The sequence below is a fragment of the Bactrocera tryoni genome, chromosome 5, assembly GCF_016617805.1.
Source record: "Bactrocera tryoni isolate S06 chromosome 5, CSIRO_BtryS06_freeze2, whole genome shotgun sequence".
NCBI classification, from domain to species: Eukaryota; Metazoa; Arthropoda; class Insecta; order Diptera; family Tephritidae; genus Bactrocera; species Bactrocera tryoni.
Window position 1 is genome coordinate 54,065,397 of NC_052503.1, and position 21,378 is coordinate 54,086,774.

At 30.7% G+C, this 21,378-nt stretch overlaps 1 protein-coding gene across 1 annotated transcript in view; it reads left to right on the plus strand.

The window, feature by feature from the left end:
* Positions 1 to 21,378, plus strand: part of LOC120776580 (facilitated trehalose transporter Tret1) — a 66,801-nt gene that overhangs the window by 28,745 nt on the left and 16,678 nt on the right. The window contains exons 2-3 of the mRNA XM_040107347.1: positions 4,351 to 4,386; positions 19,689 to 19,767. The gene's annotated coding sequence lies outside the window, so the exon portion shown is untranslated. The remainder of the gene's footprint in view (positions 1 to 4,350; positions 4,387 to 19,688; positions 19,768 to 21,378) is intronic.

Below are 21,378 nucleotides of genomic sequence, written 5' to 3' on the forward strand. Positions count from 1 at the left end.
ACAAAAATATTGAGTTCGCAGAATATGAAAATTCTAAAAATATCGCAGAATATTGCTGAAGGACGCTTCATTCATAACGAAAACTTCTAAATATAAACAGTTATGTGCCTTAGTGTTTTTTCGTTTAGCTCGGCACTTGCGTCATTCATGCTCTCCGATGCACACTTGTGATTATTGGTAATCTCGAAAAGACGTTTTTGAGTGTTTAAAAACTGATCACAGATTATAATCTTTTAGTTGGGCAGTGCATATACTTATGGTGTACACATTCTTGTGACGCTTACTGTACATACACAAATGTGTCTTCAAGCAGATAGCGAATATCCGCGGCCTTCTCGCAATTCCCGCCCCTTTTTACTTGGCAACTAATGTGATGCTGCAATATTTATGTGTGTTTGTATACATATATGTATGTGTACATATGCATGTGCAAACATATAAATATTGTATACAGTATATTGAAATTTTTTATTTATAAAATCCGAGTTCAATATGTTATCGTTGACGCACATGAAGGAATATGTTTTTTTCATGCGAGCCTCGGCTATCAGCGCGAATGCATACCACTTGAGTTGACGCACACACACACACGACCACACTTATACATAGTTTTCATAATTTGTCACAATTTATTGTAAATAATATTTGCATATTTACAGTTACAAGCGCCACCGTCATTCAGTCGTTCAAAGTACGATTTCGGTGAAAAGTGATAAGCGAAAATTTAAAATTGCCAATCAATTAATGATTATAAATCAATAGGAAAAAACCAATATATACATATACATATACATATATGTATGCATGTATTTTGTAGGCGTTTTCACACAGCCGATTGTTTTTCAGTAGGTGCAGTAGTCGTACATAATTACTTTTTGGTAGAACAATAGGGCACATTGTTGTAGTTCGAGTGTTTGGAGCTACTGAACGGTGATTTTTTAATTTGTGTGACATTTTTAACACAAATATATACATACATATATAAAAAAGGGCGTGGCTGTTTTATTGGCTTTGAAAAGCTTGTTATATCTTAAGGGGCTATACCAGTGTGACACTTTCAAAAAAAAAAATCTTTTTTATTTGCTTTTTCGATAGTTTATATTTCCAAAAATATCCTGTGAAATCGGCAAGGTCGTATCGTAGTTTTTGCATGGCAGCGTTCTAAAGAGCGACCGCTCGGAGGTGCAAACATACATATGTATGTATGTATGTATGTATACAAGTGAAATTTCAAACGCGTTTTTCTCGAAACGACAAAAAATTGTCAATTTGACATTAAGGGGGTACTCTCATGTGAACGCATACATTTTACCACTTTTTAGGGAAATTTTTTTTATGCGACAACAATATTCAATCATTTTAATTTTTTAATGTATTTTTATTTGTATTTTTAAATGTACAAAAAAATTTCTTTTTTCGTTTTTTACATTTTTAATATATATTTTTTTTAAATCAAAGTAGTCCCCAACAAAAAAAAATTAGTTCACTGGTCATGGTGATACCGGCTGTTCACGTTGTCTGACATAAAAAAATTTAATGGATTATTATTCAGTAGTTCTGCGGCTATCGCCCCTACCTAATATATAATCAATTTCATAAAAAAAAATGTCGAACTTTAAAAAAAAGTCAAGAAAATCTTGTTTTTTTCGCTAAAAATCGTTCAAAAAAAATATGAAAATATTTTCGAAAATAAGCAATTCTGGTAGGGACGACAACTATAAATGAGTAGAAGAACATATGTAAATCTTAAAGCAATCGGTTGAATACTTTTTTTTTAGGACCATGGCAGTTTCATAAAATGATGATTCGAGAAAAATGCAGACTTATCATGGCGCCTGGTAGGCAGTCGCTTACGACACGTCGGCGACTATGAACTGTAATTTATCAAATACTATGAATTTCGGTCTGAATTTTTCACAGCATGTTTTCAGTAGGTTTACAGTCAAAATATAAAAAAGAAATCGATTTTTCGAAGTGATTATCAACTCTGTATTTCACAAAAAAAAACCGTTTTTATAATGTGTGTGTGCCTATTAAAGGTTTTAAGAGGTTATATAGAGTTAAAAGGCTGAAAAAGCGAGGTCTTCAAAATTTTTCTGAGAACATTTTTGTTCACATATGCGGTGCAGTTGAAACTTTAAGACTTAGTTTTAGTAAAAATATTTATTTGGAAAGGAACTACTGGTGGTCTCTGGGAGCTTCTCTCAAAAAAGAAGTTTTGCAGTGACCATTATATCTCTGAACTGAATCCTCTGAAATTAAAAAACAAACAAATTTCGTTAAAGTTAAATCTAGTAATTAATTGGAGGAATAAGCAAAATAGTTTTTTTACAAAATAGCGCTTTCAAAAAAAGTATAGATTTTCACCAAAATATCGGCCTTAAACTGTTTATAAAAAAAAAAATATTTTTCGATGAGAAAAAAATCTTCGCTTTATTACTAAAAAATATATTTAAGAAGCTCGTGTTAAAATCTGAGACTAATCGGTTTAGTGGCTTAGCGGTTTTCGAATAATGTTGGTCAACGACTTTGAAAACACCAATTTGAGAAAAACGCGTTTAAAGTTTGGCCTTGTACTTCCAAGTACTCTGAAACGCCTTTTCGAAATTGCGTGTAACTTCGAAACTGTGTGTATTTTTAAATATATGTACATTAAGAAAATAAAATAAAAAAATCGATTTTTTGAAAATTCTATATATAACCGCTTAATCTAATGAGATTAATTTTCCGGTTCCCTCATCAAAATTTCCTGGTTTTTCTTGATAACAAAGCTGTAATTCAGCAAATCATTTCTGCTAAAATCAAAACAATGTTAACATTTCACGGAGTGAGCTCCCTCGTCGTGAGGTGAGTTTTGCTTGAAGTTTTACAAATGTTCACTTTCGAATTTGGAAGTACTCGTTCTTTTGCATTCTCTGGTATAAGTTCACAAAAAGACAATTTTTAGTCAGTCTGCTCGCTCGCATGACGTCTTTATATTGTGTTATTTAAGCCCTTAGTAACAAACACTCCCACTCACACACTCGGGCTTTTTCGGATATCACACATTTTCAATCGACTTAATTTAACATTGCATGTCTTAAGGGCCACTACAAAAATTACAAAGACCGCGCAGGCGTGATAAGCATGTCACATGTGACAGCTGTCACAGATCTTACGTAAAATAGTGAGACCAGAGACTTGTTATCTATGCTTCATAACTCTCAAGTATCGGTTAGAACAACATATTCGTTAATTAATCTGCCAGTTGATTGTCAATTCGAATAATCTGTTAATTTTGCTCACGTATTATGTTTTTAACAAGTACTTAAATTTCCGACATTATGTAATATAAATTTGCAGAGATGGAGTGTACTGTATTGCAGATAATTCTAATAAATCATTTCTTAGCTATCGGAGTAAGTTTTTTTTTTTACTTAAAAAAGCAGCAAAAATGTGTAGATGAGTGAGATGAGTACGTGATTGCTACCCAGTATGTCGTGAGTTCGAAACACTAAATACTAAAAACTGTGCTGAAAAGCGTTCTAAAAGCTTACAAGGGAGCGAGGCCTACATTTTACTAATTTGAAGTTAATTCAATACATGCATGTACAATAAATTTACTTCAAGTACCTGGCTTAATTTCGACTACTTGAAAAGCAATCGGCACTCGCACCGAGTTTTTCGAAACATGCGAAGCTATCAAATTGACGTCTTGTCCCCTTCATGTTTTTTATGTTAAACAGGGGGTGGTCATATTGTGAAAGTATAGATTATATGTACAGTTATAATGTATGTATCTGTGAGTATGAAGTACTCGACTTATTTGTTAGACACGCTCTTCAGTCTCAGCGATAAGATTAATTTTGAAAGAGATTAAATTTTTTGTATTCATTAAAACAATGTACATACATATACATATGTACATCTGTATGCCCCTCAGTCGGGAAATATCAACAACAAAACACAAAAAATATACATATAATGTTATTTTATTGATAAATTGGTTTATTAAGTAGGAATTTTGCGCAATCGTCGTCATTTCACAAAACATCTCACGCGCTAACGGAACTACTCGTATTTGCGCGTACGAACTCTCAGCTTTGAAAGCTACTTCAAAATTAATTGTGTTTGACAAATAAGTTGATATAATAATATTTACATTAAAATTACAGTTACAAAACAGCAGGTAATAAAATCAGGGTTTTTAATAAGCCCTAATTTGAATGCGCTGAAGCTTGCCAACTGCAACATGTACAGCTTTTAAAATGGCGTGATAAAAAATTATTTAAAATTATGTATTGCTCTCTCTTAATTAAAAAAATATGTTTTGGAAATTTTGAAACTAATTTTGTTTTTACTTCATTACAGGTGCAAAAAAATCAACCAACTCAGGAAGCTTTAGAGGTGAGCATTTTTTTCAATAGCCGTATGACAAATATTATACTATAAGTAAGTGTGTGAAAAATATTATAGAACGAAATAGTTAAAACACTACACAGCCTAGTGAAATTTTATAAGCTATCGCGTGTGTCTAAAAGTAAAAAACAGTGATAGTTTCGTTCAGACGATACATTTGAAGGCGCTTTCTTTGGACTCTATCCTCCAATGAGTGTAGTTTTGCAGAGCCCCGATTTGCTTGAGGCGCATAATGTTTCTAAAATATGTTAGTGCGAGTGAAAATCTGTTTCGAAAGACAAATCCATAGCGATAAACGGGAATGAGTTTAGTGGTCCAGAGCCTGAATATAACCCATTGGAGGTTCGAAGGACAATCACCTTTGCTATGGTTAAGCTATACGGCTAAAGTTTGGCCATATATACGTATAGTATGTACTTATGTCTTCAAAAAACATGTGGACTAAAAAAATCTCTTTCGAATTTCGGAATACCCGCTATAACTTACTATGTGTATGTTAACCGCTTTAAATCACAGAATGGGCAAGACACACCCTTCGAAATTTCTTTAAAACTGATGGCCTCATGTAATATAAATGATCGCCTCATGCCAATAATCACTAACACATATATACATATTTTATTTGAAAGTCACTAAATACTTGTGATGGTCTATTTTCAAAAATAAATCAATTAAAATAAATAGTTCATTATATATGTATATGCATACATGAGCTACCTATGCAATATACAAGTATATATACCACTAAAGGTATATACATACATTCATTTGTATGAATAATTCCGGAGAATGAGGTATATAGTATATACTATATACATATATTTAAGATAACCGACGTATTTGGAATATTTACTGATATGTACAAAAATTTGGCAAAGTCAATATGTCAAACGAAAATGACTAGAAAAGTCAGTGCGATCATTTAATCAAATGTTCTATATACCTACATATATACCCACCTACACAGTTCTTACAAATATGAAAGAATCTCTCACCCATAATCACACATGGTGGTCTGATAACGAACCTCCACAGAGGGTATACTCATAAATTATTGTTTTATTTGCCCACTGATTATCGCATCATTATCACAAGATATTTTTTACAACCACAAAAACAATAAAGTACATTCTAATCACTATTACCGCTATTAGTGTATGTCAATTGAATATGAGAGTGACGGGCTAAATAATCCCGTTAACTGAAAGCTTCAGTAATTTCGTTAGACTTTTCGGGGAGCGCCTTAATTGAGCCAATTAGCTGTAAAAAGCTGCTAATTAAGTCAAAACTTTCAGTTTTATATAAATGTTGGAGCTTTCTACAAAATAATTTGCGCATGTAAATTATGATTTCTTAATTGAGTCAATTAACCTTCAGAAATTACTAATTGACTAAATAAAGATTTAAACTTTTCTCAAATCTTCAGTTTTATTTATAAAAGACTTTTCTTCAATTAAGGAGTTACATGGGTTTTCTCGTGTAAAAAACAGCCTTTTCCAACAATTTTTTTCTCATACAAAAAATGAAATATTTTATTAGAATTTTTATTGTTACAAACATACACTATTAACAAAAAAATTTTGAAATTTTTGGAAAAAATATTTTAAACTCGGCAATTGCGTCACTATTTCCGGCAACTCTTCGGAAAAAAGATGGGATCGCGTTTTCAGGATAACTACTTACAGGATTATCTAAAGTGAAAAAATACTTGTTTTAGTTAAAACCTTAACTTAGAACTTGGACGAAGGAATAAAAAACTGAAAATTGGATTTTCGGCAGACATTTTTACACATTTCTTTTTTTCAAAAATGGTTGTAATCGAAAAAAAACTTTGTTCAAGTCTTTAACAATTGTATCTCAATTTCTGTTTAGAGAAAATTCTCAAATTTGTTGGCAAATATTTTCAGTACCTTATATTCTTGTCTAATCTATTTAAATATTTTCCGAATTTTGCCGGTATTTATTATGGAGCAATCTAGGCACAAAGTTCAAGGTCAAACTTCGCTGAGTGAATTTTGAAGGGCATTATAATTTCGCAGCAAACGTTCCTATATAATATATCACTTATCTATAGTAAGCTGACAAATAATAGTATTGTCATACTCACAACAACAACAAATTATCGCATCGCAAAGATAAACCTTGGGTGGTAATGACATACATACATATGTTTTACATATGTACCTATAATAAATTGTTATTGCACCTATTTCCGCGCAATAAATGGCGAATGAAAAAATGTGAAACTGCAAAACAAAAAATAATTGTTGTTATTACAGTCAGAAAACTCCGCATAAAGCAAATAACAAAGATAATAATAATCGCAATCGGCAGATGTGAAACAGCGCAGAAATCCCTAATTCTGCTGGCACACTTGCAAAAAATATATGAAAATATATACTTATGTACATAAGTGTAAAAACTAAATAACCTTCATACATATATGTATGTATAAATATAGAAATAAGTATGTACTTGTCAGAAGTATGCTTAACTAAGCATGTGAGCGCTAGTAGCTAGCAAGTTGATAAGCAAAAGCGAAATGGAAAGTGCTAAATGAAGCAGAATGGCATTAAATAGCAACAACAAACAACAGCAAATATTGTATGAATTAAATAAGTAAAACTAACTGTAAATATATACATATATGTATATATATGCATGCTTTGCACGCCCACTAAATCGCTTGTTGAGCTTTTAAAAGCGCACCCGAGCTAAGTCAATGAGCATTTAGCGAATTTCCGCTGATTCCTACAACTTTGGACGCATTAACCCAATTTGCTTGGCATTAACCAGTCGTGAATTAATTTCCAACAAAATGATGAATGCGCACGATTTCGATTTTTGCGAAGTCACTTGTTTGTTTTCGAGCCGCCTAACTGACTGCTGAGCTTCTGAGGGCCTGTCTAAAAATTGTTGTAAAGTTTGAAGGTCTCAAAGCCATCAATTATAGTTTTCTGACAAGTGTATTAAGTGTGACTAACTCCACTGATTCTTAACATTAAGTTATCAATATACTTATAATTAAAATAATTAAGTAGCAACTACTTCCAATGTACCTCGTATTGCTGAAAGCTTTATAAGTGTGTTAAAATTGGGTTATCTTAGCCCTAAGTGGATCCTTCAGTCAGCCTTTTAACTTTTAATCACTCGTATGCAAGTAAATTAAATGACAAAAAAATTTTATGCAAAATAATTTCTTTTATCTTGTTTTGAAACAAAAATTCTTCCGCTATTAATTTCTATCAATTAGCAACTAGATTAGCGCTTATCGCCCTTGCAGTCTTGTACTTGAAATTTCAATAACAGCCTTTGAAAAAATTTCCGATCATCAAGTCTGATATAAATATATACATACATAGAAACATGTCTGCTAGCAAATACATATGTTACTTAAGTAAAAAACATTAAATTTATAAAGTTTTAGTATATTTGCTCCTAGCGGCGCTGATAACAAACGCCAATTATTAATTCAATACTTTACTAATAAATTCAATGATGATTAGAGTGCTCTGAACCTTGTTACTCAGACGTCGACTTTCACGCAGGAAACGGATGCTCAAAGCAAATAAATAAGTGCGTTCATAATTCTTAATGATTTGGCTCTAAAATTTTCCGAGTTATAATAAAATAATAATAAAATCATCAAAACAAAAGCAAGCGCGACCCTGTAGGAAATTGTGGTCACATTTACTTTTCGTGAGATACTAACTGTACTATATATATGATTGTAAGCAGAGCCGAGGGTGAATTGCAGTGGATGCTCAGTGTGAAGAACTATTACATAAGTTTAAGCGAAAGGCATCGATAATAAGGCAGTTATTTTTAAACATGTGAAAGTCTATAAGAAAGAACTAGTTTCATAAAATTGTACCATATCTTACTCTTGATGGCCTGAGTCTTTCACTATAATCCAAAGCTTTCGTCCTTGGAAAGTTTTGAAAATATCTCAATTGGGTTTTTTCAATTATGGAATACATTACTCCACACAAACTTTACCACTCAAATACAAAAAACAAATCCTGTGATAAATTTGATAAACTATGGTATAATTTTTGTTGTCCTGTTAGACAGAAATGCTACCTAACAGCATTTATTGAAGCTTAACTTTAAAAGAATCTAGTGATAGTTTATGTAATTTCTGACTATTGTCTTGCTGCAGTTCTTATTGTAGCGGCAGAATTGTGCCGAGTTGACAGTCCTTGATCAGATAAAAAATCCGGATCCGTTATAGTTACATAGACCCGACTGCTGTGGGAACTGACTATCACCTTCGCTTTCAATGCTCAACTCTGTCTCTCCTGAGTCCGAAACCGGTTGTGATTCTGCTTATTTAGAGATCAACGATATACATATGTATTATAATTAAATAAATGCTACTGAAGGGGCATATTATTTAGGCGGTTCTGTAGATCCGACGATCAACTTTAAGTTTCTTTAAATTGAGCTCGGTACAAATCACTAGTAGAGACTCTACTCACATAAAGGATTAGTACCACTCTACCACTTTCTACATACCTGGGCACATACATACGAGTACATATTCAATATGCCCAAAAAAGCTCGTAGTGCTTCACGTCATTTTCTTATCGTTTCCTGGTAGGCGCCCACACGTACCGATCTTGCAATCCCTCAGGTTTTTATTGCACTCCATTACTGTTTATTTGTTTAGATCAAACCTAGTATGTAAACAATGATAATTTACAATTTCGAGTGCAATAACTAACATTCAATTTTACGTGAGGCCTTTCAAATTATAAAACCGAACACGACATTAAAAACAATTTAAAGGATTTATGAGTTTGTACCATACAGATGTCGTAGCAGATTGTAGGAGGTGGTTCAAGAGTGGTAGTACATTTTTTCCATTGACCTAATCAAGCATTCTTATCGCGTTGTGGAAAATACAGCGTGGCATTGCCAAAACACACAAGAAAACCGCAAACAGAATTCCCGCAAATTTAATCAGATTTGGAGTGGTGCCATTAATCAGTTAATTTGCTTGGGGTTAAGCGTTAAATAGAGGAGGTAGTACATGTCGTAAAGCCACTATTACTCAATAAATTTCTTGATATTGTAGCACTCATTGGTCTTTTATAACGGCATTGACGTAATAGCATCTACGTGCTTTATCGGTTATCGGTTGTTTACCATATTTGGATGGCTCTTTCGGTTGCAAAATATTAATCGCTAAATATTTTTCGATTGTAAATGTTTGCTTGCTTCGTTTTTCTTTTTGAAATGCGAGGGAATAATAAATCATTCGAAAAAAGAAAAGTAATCAATCTTCCTGGAAAAGATTTGAACTTAAGAAAGCTATGACTTACTTGTAGCTCCGATGTACTCTCAAATTCCTTGGAACATTAAAATTTTTAGTACACATATTATAGCTAAATACTTTTTATGTTTTATATGTTAATATCTTATATAACTTAGCTTAAGTTTTCCACAATAAATGCGACACTTAAACTGAAAGTTTTGGTTTTTCGAGATTTTATTTTCGAGATTATATAAATAATTCGGAAACCTATTAAAATATAAAGGAGTGTTCTTTTGATGCTAAAAACCGATAGCATATCACATCATACTTAAGGGTTGAGGTTAGGTCAGTTCCAAACCTTTAAAAATGCCTTATTTCGAAGGTTTGTTCAGAGAATATGGAGAAGTTAATGGAAATTCCTTCTTTCGAGCTTTACTGAAAATGTTTATGTGTGTATAAAAAACTGTTATATTGGCATTTTGATACAACATATCTGCTAATGAGGCAATCTTTGAAATCACCTTTTCCAAAAGGGCTGTTTTAGAAAACGGGTTTCTTAAAAAAAAATCGATTTTTTGACAAGCTTAGATTGACCAAATCTCTTAATAGATATTTTTTTAAAGAGTTTTCTTTCTTTTTATTTTACGTGCTTCTTCAATATGGATTAAATGAGTATTACCTCATACTTTTCTATTGTTATGTATGTACGTGTAAATTAAGTAATCTCATGAACTCTCGTGTCTACAAATTTACACTCATAAATGCCGGTTAAATTCTTAAACGTATTTACGAGTTTATTTGCTAGACACTGCTGTCAGTGACCGCTGCGAAGTGCGCGGAAAATTGCCCATTTCCGGTCGCTGCTGTGAAATGCTCCATATTTCTATAAATTCTTCCAAAGAGTACACAAATAAGTGTAATTTGAGAGAGTTAACATAAGATGCACACCGTGGATTTTACGTGACAGTGAGCAGCTTTGATGAAAAGTCCCATATTAATAATAATCATGTGCTAAATTGGACAATTGTGCGCGCCACTTGAGATTTATTGAAAGCGTGGATTTATTTCAAGTATTTTGTTGTTGTGTGCGAAAGAAACACAAGTAAAAATGGCAAAAAATGTAGAAAAGTGGTATGCAAATATGTATGTTGACAATTTTATTTGGGACCATTACAATAATACAAATAAAAGAAGATTTACTCAGCGCATATTTCGCTCTGCATCTACATACATACATATGTGTTAGTAACATATTTATCTATATGAAGGCACTTTAATATCATTGCGGTATATTATTAGAAAACTAAATATTTGCTGTCATGCTTTAATAATTCTATTTTTTTAATCGTCTAAGGAACTTAGCTATTTGGGCATTATAACAAAGCATTTACATTTTAATAGCAAGACAAACATACATACTTACAATAAATATAACAACATAAACAAATGAAAAAAGCTTTTCTTGCCATCAACTCCTTTCAAAGCATTTATTACTTTGCACACATATTTTCAAAGCACTGTATTTGTACTTATTTAAGCTTCAAACAGTTTGAAAGTCACTAACTCAGTAAGAGATTAAAAGCTCGCACAAAATAAAAGCTTTCGGTGGTTTTTTCAAATAGTGAGCTTTGAGTAAGCGATACAAAAATTATTAATAACTTTTTGTTGTTGAACTTGAGAGTGCATAATACAATCACATTACTGTTAACAACTTTATCTCACATAATAAGCACATACATATACATATATATGTGTGAAACAATTGTACAAACAGACATACAAATAAACAGCTACACCTAGCTATTTGCCACTACTTACTTGTTGACATTGAAATTGTGCTGTTAAGCATACTGAGCCGCAAAACTATGCGTACAATTACAATTATTATAGAAAATAAATGAATTTCTTTATATTTTTGGAGCGTATATATAAAATTGTATATCTACATACATACATATGTTATGTAGTTTAATATCTACATATATATATTTTATATTTCTTATTTCCCCATTTATGTAGGTATGCATATTATCGTTCACTTTTTATTTTTTGGAGCCAATACATAATAAATTAAATACTTATTCGGTATAGAAATTGTAACATTAAATAAAAGAATATAACTGTTCATTGCTAGCTTTACTTTTTTGACGCATTTTAATAAACAGCACTTACAGGACCTTTATTATGAGATATGCCCTAATGTAGGCAACGATTTAAGCTGGAATAACGTAGACTACAGTTAGGCGCATTAAAAATGTATTGTATTTTAATATGATCAAACAAGGACATATGAAGAATTAAAATGATTAATTTTTAATTTTTTAAACAGCTTTGAAAGACAAAAATAATAAAAATATTTTTTTTTTACAAAAAAATAATTTTGTTTACAAAAAAAATAAATTTTTTTAACCATTTTCGGATTTTAAGTGTAGATATTTCCCTATTTCTTTTTTATATAACGTAGATTAGGCAATTAAGCAAATATTTAAAAATTTTACTTAATTAACATTATGTCGTTTTTGAAAATCATGAAAGTGAATAATTTTTATTTTATGCTTTTTACAAATGCTCTCACGCTTAATTTCGTATTTTCGTATTAATATTTCGTATTTGCTTATTAATTAGCAAGCGGAGCATAACATTATGGAATGCGATTTGACGGTCTGAGAAATGAAGAATGTAAATGAGTATTTGTCAGTGTATGCTTGGCTTAAGTTTGTTAGCAAAATTTTATACATACATATATATATATATTGTTATATAAATAAGAAAAAAAGAAATAGTTTTTCTAAATTGAACTTTAAAACATACAGCTCAATTCGTCACAACTATTTCATATGCACTTACAAACGGATTTTAACAATTTCTATATCAGAAAATTTAATTTAGTCAAAAAAGCTCACACAATTTAATATATGTATGTATGTACATATTTCCTTTCTTTCTCTCTTTCTTTTATACATTTTTAATATCATTCTTTGGTGCACACGCGAATACCAAATTCTTATGCGAAGAATAACAAAAATAGCTCAGGTTTATTTAAGAATTTTAAAGTTCTAAAATTGTTTAATTTTGAAGGTCAGACGTTTATAACGCAGATCAAGATCGAACTCATTAGCATTTTAATTTTGCATATTATTTTTACTTAACCAGTTTACTGTGTTGATTTTAGTAAATTACTAAATTTAAATATTTTATGTCAATTTCAATTACCACTTTGTACTTTAAACAACTTTCGACAAAAATACTAAAGTACTAATTATCACATTATTTGTAGTTAAAAGTAGTTTGTATGAAAAATATCATCCGAACTGTATATATTATAAATAATTCAGTTAATATTTTTATACTCTTGCAACATGTTACTACAGAGTTTAATACAAGTAGTTTTGTTTACCTAACGGTAGCAAGTGGCTTCTGCGAAAAAAAAAAAAAAATTGAAAATAAACCAAATTCGCCTAGTACAAATATTATGTATGTATATGAACTCCTACTAACAATTTGAAAATTGATCAAATTTGATAATAACCCCGTGGCACCGCACACTTTTAGCTGAAAACACATACCTCGAGACTCTACCTACCGATTTCAACCAAATTTGGTGTGTGGCATTCCTCTGACATTTTTATACATAGGCAAACTCGGACAACAGCCACGCCTACTTTTCATATAACACAATTCTAAATTCCTTTTGATTCTTTCCTTTCGAATGTACGAATCAAAAAGACATTAACATAACGGGATACAACTTTGCGCGAATAATGTCTTTAGATTATGCCACTTTATAGCCAAAAATTGTCTAAATCCAATGTCAATGTGTCAGATTTATAATTGAAAGTGAGAGAGACTCCTTTTCTGATAGTAGTATGTCTGTGTGCTACAAACGGGTTGAATGGGATCAGTACTTGCTTTAGCCCCCATATACCTAATATAAAGATTTTCGAACTCCCGGGTGTCAAAAAGTGGGTTATTTTAATAAAATTGAGAGAGCGTGTTTTTCTTATAGCTGTGCATATTTATGCTTAGAATGTATAAAGTCGGATGAAAACACGCTATATGTATATATGGGGTCTACCATACCATACCAGTACCTGAAGGTACTTCCCTAGATTTAATCCTTGCAAATGAAAGAGTATAAAGTGTTCAATTATACCCGAACTGAACTTTTCCTTACTTGTTTTGACATAGGATAACTTCTTTATTAATTTTGAATTACGTTCCTATTCGACATGTCGCTCATTGAACAACATGTCGTATGAGTAATATTTTTTCTATATAATATCTAATAATTATTGTTATTATTGCCTTGTATTTTAAAAATCTAATCACTAGCCAATAATTCTATATTTTGAATTGATAATTGAAAATGCTTACACGAGACTTTGCACCGAGACTCCACTAACAATATACGTTTACTATCACATCTCCAGAAGCTTCAAATAATTTGAATGAAGTTGTAAACATAACTCACTGAGAATCACGTGCCTGCGTATAGTCATAATTGCGATACAGTATCGCACGCTTAATTGACACCGGCTATTTATTTGAATCACCTGACCGGTCAACAATAATTCCATACAAAATACGCGTAAAAATTTCCGCCTTACTAGACTCGGTTAATTGGTTTCCCCGCTTAATTGGTTAGAAATAGAAGTATGCATATGTTATTAAACAAATTATAAGTAAAGATAATTTTCCTCCAAAGCATCCGTTACTTTCCGAAGGTACACACAACAACAGAAAACATATTTTTATTCAAAAAACAAGTTATAGTCTGAATTAAGGAATAGGGAATCGAATGTTATTTCACGTAGATTGTAAAAATACAAAAAAAAAAATCTGATTTATCAATTAAAATTTTATGAACGTAAGCAACGACCTCTAAATATGTGAATGCAAATGCTGCGTATATACAACAAAATTAATTCTTTTTATCCCTTAAGTTTTTTTTAACAATGATCTCTAAATATATGTACGTACATACATCTGTATATATGTATGTAAGTGCATTATCTAGTTTTGGTTGCTCTTATTTTTTCATTTAAAGTTTATCATTTAAATATCATTATTAAAAACTAAATAAATACTTAAAGTACACATATTTTTGTTTTTAAATTGATTAGTATGAAAATTAAGCGAAGTGCAGCTATCCGGAGTATACTGCAATTTGTTCAGCTATCAACATCAACGCGACCAGGAGTCACATGATCTTCATATCATTATTTATAATTATGTATCGAAGTATATTTCCAGAGAAATGTGTCGATTTTCTCACAATCCACTGCTAATCGTTAAAGTATACAGAAGCGACTATATTTCGCCAAGTTTAATCAACCAATTTGTTATCGCTGAATGCCCACGTAACTAATTAATGCGAACTGTGAGATGTTTGGCATTTCTTTTATCACCTAATAGAAATGAGACTGCGCTCACCACTCTCGCGCACGCTGCCAACTGCGCTGCCACGAAAGAGGCCTGTCTAACAAAATTTACGACTTTATTCATGTACATATGTATGTTTGTATGTCTGGTGTATGTGCAGAACACTTGTAAGTGCATTTTTTGTAAAAATAATAAAAACAAACGCGGCGTTTTTCGCACTGCTCGCTTGCATACAAACAACTTACATACGTGCTTGCATGTACATACTTGCATTTAATATGTAACTGTATAGGCACATTTAGCACATCGCGTGATATTCTCGTTCAAAAGTCAATTTCTCATTTTTTTCTTTGCTGCTTTCACTGAGCTCAGGTGGCTACATATTTGCACAGTTGGAGAGCGCGCCAAACCAACAAAATGTGAGCTTGTTATACATATATTTTTGTGAAAGTATGTGTTGTCCAGAATATTTCTACTAAAGTAATGACAACAACAACCATCCAATCTCCCACATCAACGAAATTTTATGTATGTATGTATGTACATATGTACATATATTGAAATTAGTGGCAAACAACACTTGCAATGCTCGCATAGAATTTTGAAATGTCTCACACAACACACATTTTGTGAGTCAAAATATATAGTATATCCATACTTAAGTGCAACAAAACGGAGGGAACCATGTTAACGTCAACAAAGTGGGCCAAGATTCGTTGAACAAAATACTTATATGAATATATACTATGTCCATATGTATATATGTATATGCATGTGTGTACGTATGTACATATATACTTGTATATGTGGCAACTGAACGCAGCAATCAATAAACAGCCAAAAACTTACATATTTTTATTTATACCTACAAATGTATGTACATACATTCATACGAGTAGTAGTATTCACTCACCACTGATGAGTAGCGCGTTGACGAGCTATTGCTCGAGGGGTGTGCGCCTACAATTTACAACACAATGTTGTGAGTTGAGGCAGACAGCAGCAAAAAGCCAATAACAACAATTGAAATAAAATGGGCAAGAAGTAACAGCAGCAGGTTCTGCTCACTTCTGATTGGCGTTAGTTTTGGGGCTTGGCACAACGTTGGCAACAACGAAGATGACGTCAAAGCAACAATGTTTTGACGCAAGACATTCTATGCAGAGAATTTACATTTGCGCTCCTAACATTACATATAAGTTACATGTATGTATGTATGTATGTAGATCCGACAACGCTTTTGTAATTCAAGGCATCAGAATGTGAGGTTTGTAAAAATGTTTTGAATATTCTTCAATGATTTCTTGCATTGCCAAATTACTCATTTGTGTGTCTATATGTATTCTGCTTACACTTACATACATATGTACATATATTATGTACATATTGAGAATTATTTCATTATTTTCCAGTTATCTTCAACAGCTGACAATTTTTCTGCGTTACTAAGTGCAATGTAAGGAGTTCTCGCTGAGTCAGACTCAAAAACAAAAAAATAGTAATAAAACTAAAAATCAATAAGCAGTATGACAATATTGGAACAATTGTGTAGATATGTTGCACATGAATTAAAAAATAATTTAAGAAAAGTTGGCAAAAAATTTCTGAGATATTATTGATGCTTAAACACGGTTAATTCGAAAAAGCCTTCCTTTTTTATAAATTGGATATAAAAAACTTCTGAAAATCAGATTATAAACTGCGAGACTTCTATTAATAGCATTTTCCTAATTTAATCTGATTTTTCATTTCAGCGAATTACTAAAGATTATATCATTTCCCAGCCTGCAAACACTAGACGTAGCTAACAATTAAATATAAATCGTATATACTTAATCAGCACGCTCGAAAATTTGTTCTAATAAAAGATTTTTACCTCTGCAGAATTTCGTAAATTTTTTTTGACAATTGAAGCTTTTGAAACGATGAAATCGAAAATTGCGCAAACTTTCAAGTATATTGAGTATTTGACAACTGCTTCTTTTTACAGAGCATTTGTCGCAAGGGTTAAAAATAGCAATATATGTATATGTATGTATGTAGTAATAGGCATTTATATAATACATTTCTCGCCTCCCTTTTTCGGCAAGGCAGGACCACAACTGAGCGCGCCGACTATTGCGTTTAGTACACGTTCTCAAACCAGCAATGCCGCCAATTGGTATATGCATACATACACACTCACATATAGTACGTTTATATATGTGTATGCAGGGTATTTATCCTCTGAGCATGAATCAGTTTTGCTTTGGAAATTTTGTGGCAACGTGACCAGTGTCATTAAAACGTACTCGCAAATATATAAATTTATGTACGTACCCTGTAGGGAGTTAACTAATTAGAAAGTACATAGAAACTAGTCTGTATCTCATGCTAGACTTGTTGTGTTTAATTCCCTACAGCTATTTTTGACTTCAAAAGCTAGTACATATCCCGAACTTGACTATTTTGGCCTGGTGATGTGCTACCAGTTCTCAGGCGTCTGCCAATACCATTCAATTTAATTATGGGTAAAATTGACAATTTTTTTCATATACAAAAATTAAATAAGTAAGGTTATTGTATTTTAGTTAATATCTCTTGCAGTAATAAATCATTTTGCGTTTTTATGTCAAAAACTTCTGCTACATGTTCATTTTCCGATAAAAATGTCTATCTCAAAATTGATACTATTTCTCACTGGGTGGCACTTATACTACCAAACAACGCTACGTGTCAATGCTCACGTATGTATGTATGTATATGTTCTTGTGTTGAGACGAGCCCCTTGAATGCTTTCGAAAAGGTGTATTCTTCTATTATATGTTTGTATGTATGTATGTATATAAGTATTTACTTATGTATGCGTATAAAAACGTGAAGCTTTTTTGAAATTGGAATTTGGTTAGCGAAATTGCTTTTGATATTCACGACCTTCTTTTGTACTTGAGAAACCTGTTATTTGTAGCCATGCATATGTAGGTATGTATGTATGTTAATCAGAGATAAAAAAACATTTCGGTTTTTAAGAGCTACTCATTCCGTACTGCATGCTACAAAAGTCCCTTATTAGGGCAAAGGAGATCCTTAAAAGGCTTGATAATTGATCAAAGGATTGCAGTATGTTTTTTTCATATATACATATGTATGTATGTATTCTTGCATCACTGCTATGCTATTTCCAGGGTTGCCACATCTTCCGCGACCTCGCAAAATCCGGCAAATCCGGAAAAATCTGGCAGCGCTGTGTATATGTAAGCTTACACACTTGTTGGCTTCCCATCTTCATGAAGGACCAACTTGTATGCCTCTTTTATCTCACCTCCGGATATGTGAACTTTAAAATATGCACGATATTTACTTTTATCAACCGGTTTATTGATCAAAACACAGCAGTTCAGTTAAAAAACTCATGGTTTTGTGTGAGCAGAATGAGAAGCACTACTATATTTCTCTATATATGCATGAATGTATGTGCATATATGTACATACATATATATACTTTTGTACTCTATTTGAATAAGCATATCTAAGTTAAAAATATTTGCATAAAATTGTGGTAAAAATTGCAAAATAGTCCAGCTCCATTGCGTCGTTCGCTACTTCAAATATTTATGCAAAAATATTAGTATGTAAATATGTATGTGTCTTATTAAGACCCATTATAAACACAAATGTTTCATTTAAAAGTCAAAATAAAATATTTAGTATTATGACTCGAAGAAAACAACTGGAATCTACAACAAAAACAATTTTTGATTTAGATAACAAATTATTATAAAAATAATAACCAAAATAACGGCTTAAAGCAATTTAAAAAAGCTTTTGGGGAAAAAGCGAAGAACGAAAAGTTGTTTTTCGCTAAATTAAGAACATTTTTTATTCATTTTCTCATTTGCTGCAGTAATTTTTTATCATAAACGTACGTATGTATGTATATACCATAAATGTTTGTATGTACATAAATATATTTCAATGTGTTCAACAACTTCTTCCTACCACCAAAACTAAAAAATCAAATGCTAAGTTTTAAGATTTCTTCAATATGAGAAAGAGATGAATCGAACAAGCAGCTAGCATAAAACGAATGAATATGATCATGCCAGAATTTAGAGCGATTATAAGGCTTTACTAAAATTTTACTATACCTACTTTGTATTAAAATCGACTGCGGAAATTTGTGGTATGACTTTATATTCGACTAAATAGCGATTTTTAACAAAGATCAAGCATGACAAGAAGGAAAGAACTAGTTAAATACGTGTCGGCATGAATATGCTTCCTGTTGTTATTGCCCTTTCGCAATATGTTCTATAAAAATAATGGTTTTATTTTAATTATAATATAAAACCAATTTCTAATTATCCTTGCTGACTTTTCCGGTCCTGCAACAATTAGAAAGAAACCCCATCACTTTTCGTATTATCAATTTTTTAACTTAAAAAAACTTCTGAAAGGTCAGATTTAGGCTTATTATCCCTAATTTCATTTCTCAACTATCTTCTCCTATTCCTTTTGAACTACATAAGTACTTTCGTGAATTTCAAATATTTTGCAAATTATATGAAATGTAAAATTTGTACTTAAACATTTTTTTTTATTTTTGACTGAACAAATATACCAAATATTCAATAAAAACTAATCCATTTTTATATTTTTCTCTTTGCAGCACTTAAACTACCACTAAAAGATTTGTGTAATCCTTGAAAAACTTCATATACCTCAATAAAGGCTTAATTTTTTATCCGGTAAGTAAAATAAAAACATATATTTTTTTAGTAAAACAGAAAAAACAAAAGGACAAATGACTGGAAGACATACATTCAAGTGTCAGGCTTTTATGTTCAAAATACGTACATATGTTTTGTCTATATCCTAAGTACATAGGCATAAATTTATATCTGAGATATGTTCAGTAATTCAGTAAGTAACTAAGTCTTCTTAACTTGGGTTTATCGTCGAAATGGCGCAAGATAATTGAGTTCTAAAACAGATTAACATGAAATTTTGTCAGCGCTAATCCTTTATTCGAATCACGTAAAGTGATACTGGGGCAATTTTAAATTCTCAAGGTTAGTTCTATATAATATTTAAGTGAAGCATTATTTATTCTATGATGCATCGAGTTGTATAAAAATTACTCATTCTTATCTATATAAAGCAAGTAAAATCGAATAAGTATTAGTTCGTGTGCATTTCAATGTTATTCGATATACCATTTGAGGTTAATATTCTAATAAGGCTTGACATTTTTGCCGACACTGCCGTGTATTTGTATTGTATGTATTAAGGTGCAACTTGTTTTGCGTTAAAATTTGTAAAGTGAAGTCTTGATGAAAGCAAGCGCATGAAAAAGAAATAAAATAAAATAAAGTAAAATAAAATAAAATAAAATAAAATAAAATAAAATAAAATAAAATAAAAATAAAATAAAATAAAAAATAAAATAAAATAAAATAAAATAAAATAAAAAATAAAATAAAATAAAATAAAATAAAAATAAAAAATAAAATAAAATAAAATAAAAAATAAAATAAAATAAAATAAAAATAAAATAAAATAAAATAAAATAAAATAAAATAAAATAAAATAAAATAAAATAAATAAAATAAAATAAAAAAAAAAAAAAAATAAAAATAAAAATAAAATAAAATTAAATTAAATTAAAATAAAATAAAATTAAAATAAAATAAAATAAAGTAAAATAAAATTAAATTAATTAAATTTTTTTCAAATTTTTAAACGAATTTAAATTAGATTAAATTAACATGCAATTAAATTAAATGAATTTATATTAGATTAAAGTAAATTAAATTAAAACAAAGTAAAAAAATATTTTAATTAAAGCGGGTTGAAATTAAATACAGTTGCATAAAGTTAAATAAAAATAGCAGAAAAAGTAAAATAATTAAAAAGCAATGAAAAAGGTTAAACTAAAACAAAACGCAAACATAAAATCATATTATAAACTTGTTCGAAATAAACTTAAGCGAATCAATAAATCAAGAGATTTTTGTGAGATTTTGACAATAAAGTTATAAAATAACAAAAATTAAACTGTATAAAAATATATTTACAAAACATAACATTAAGTGTTGCTCTTAAAAAGGAAACAACCGCCCTAATGCACTATAATCATCAAGTATTCATACCTGCCTAGGCTTATGCAATTTTTAAAACGCAATTTGCAATTGTTTGCGACATGTACACACTTATGCAAATAAATATTTTGACTTTGAAGACTCCTTGACATCCAACAGAGTCAAGCTAATACATAATATGAGGATATACATACATATGTATAAAAATAATAAGCACAACACTTTACATACATACTAGTACAATAACAAAAAATATTG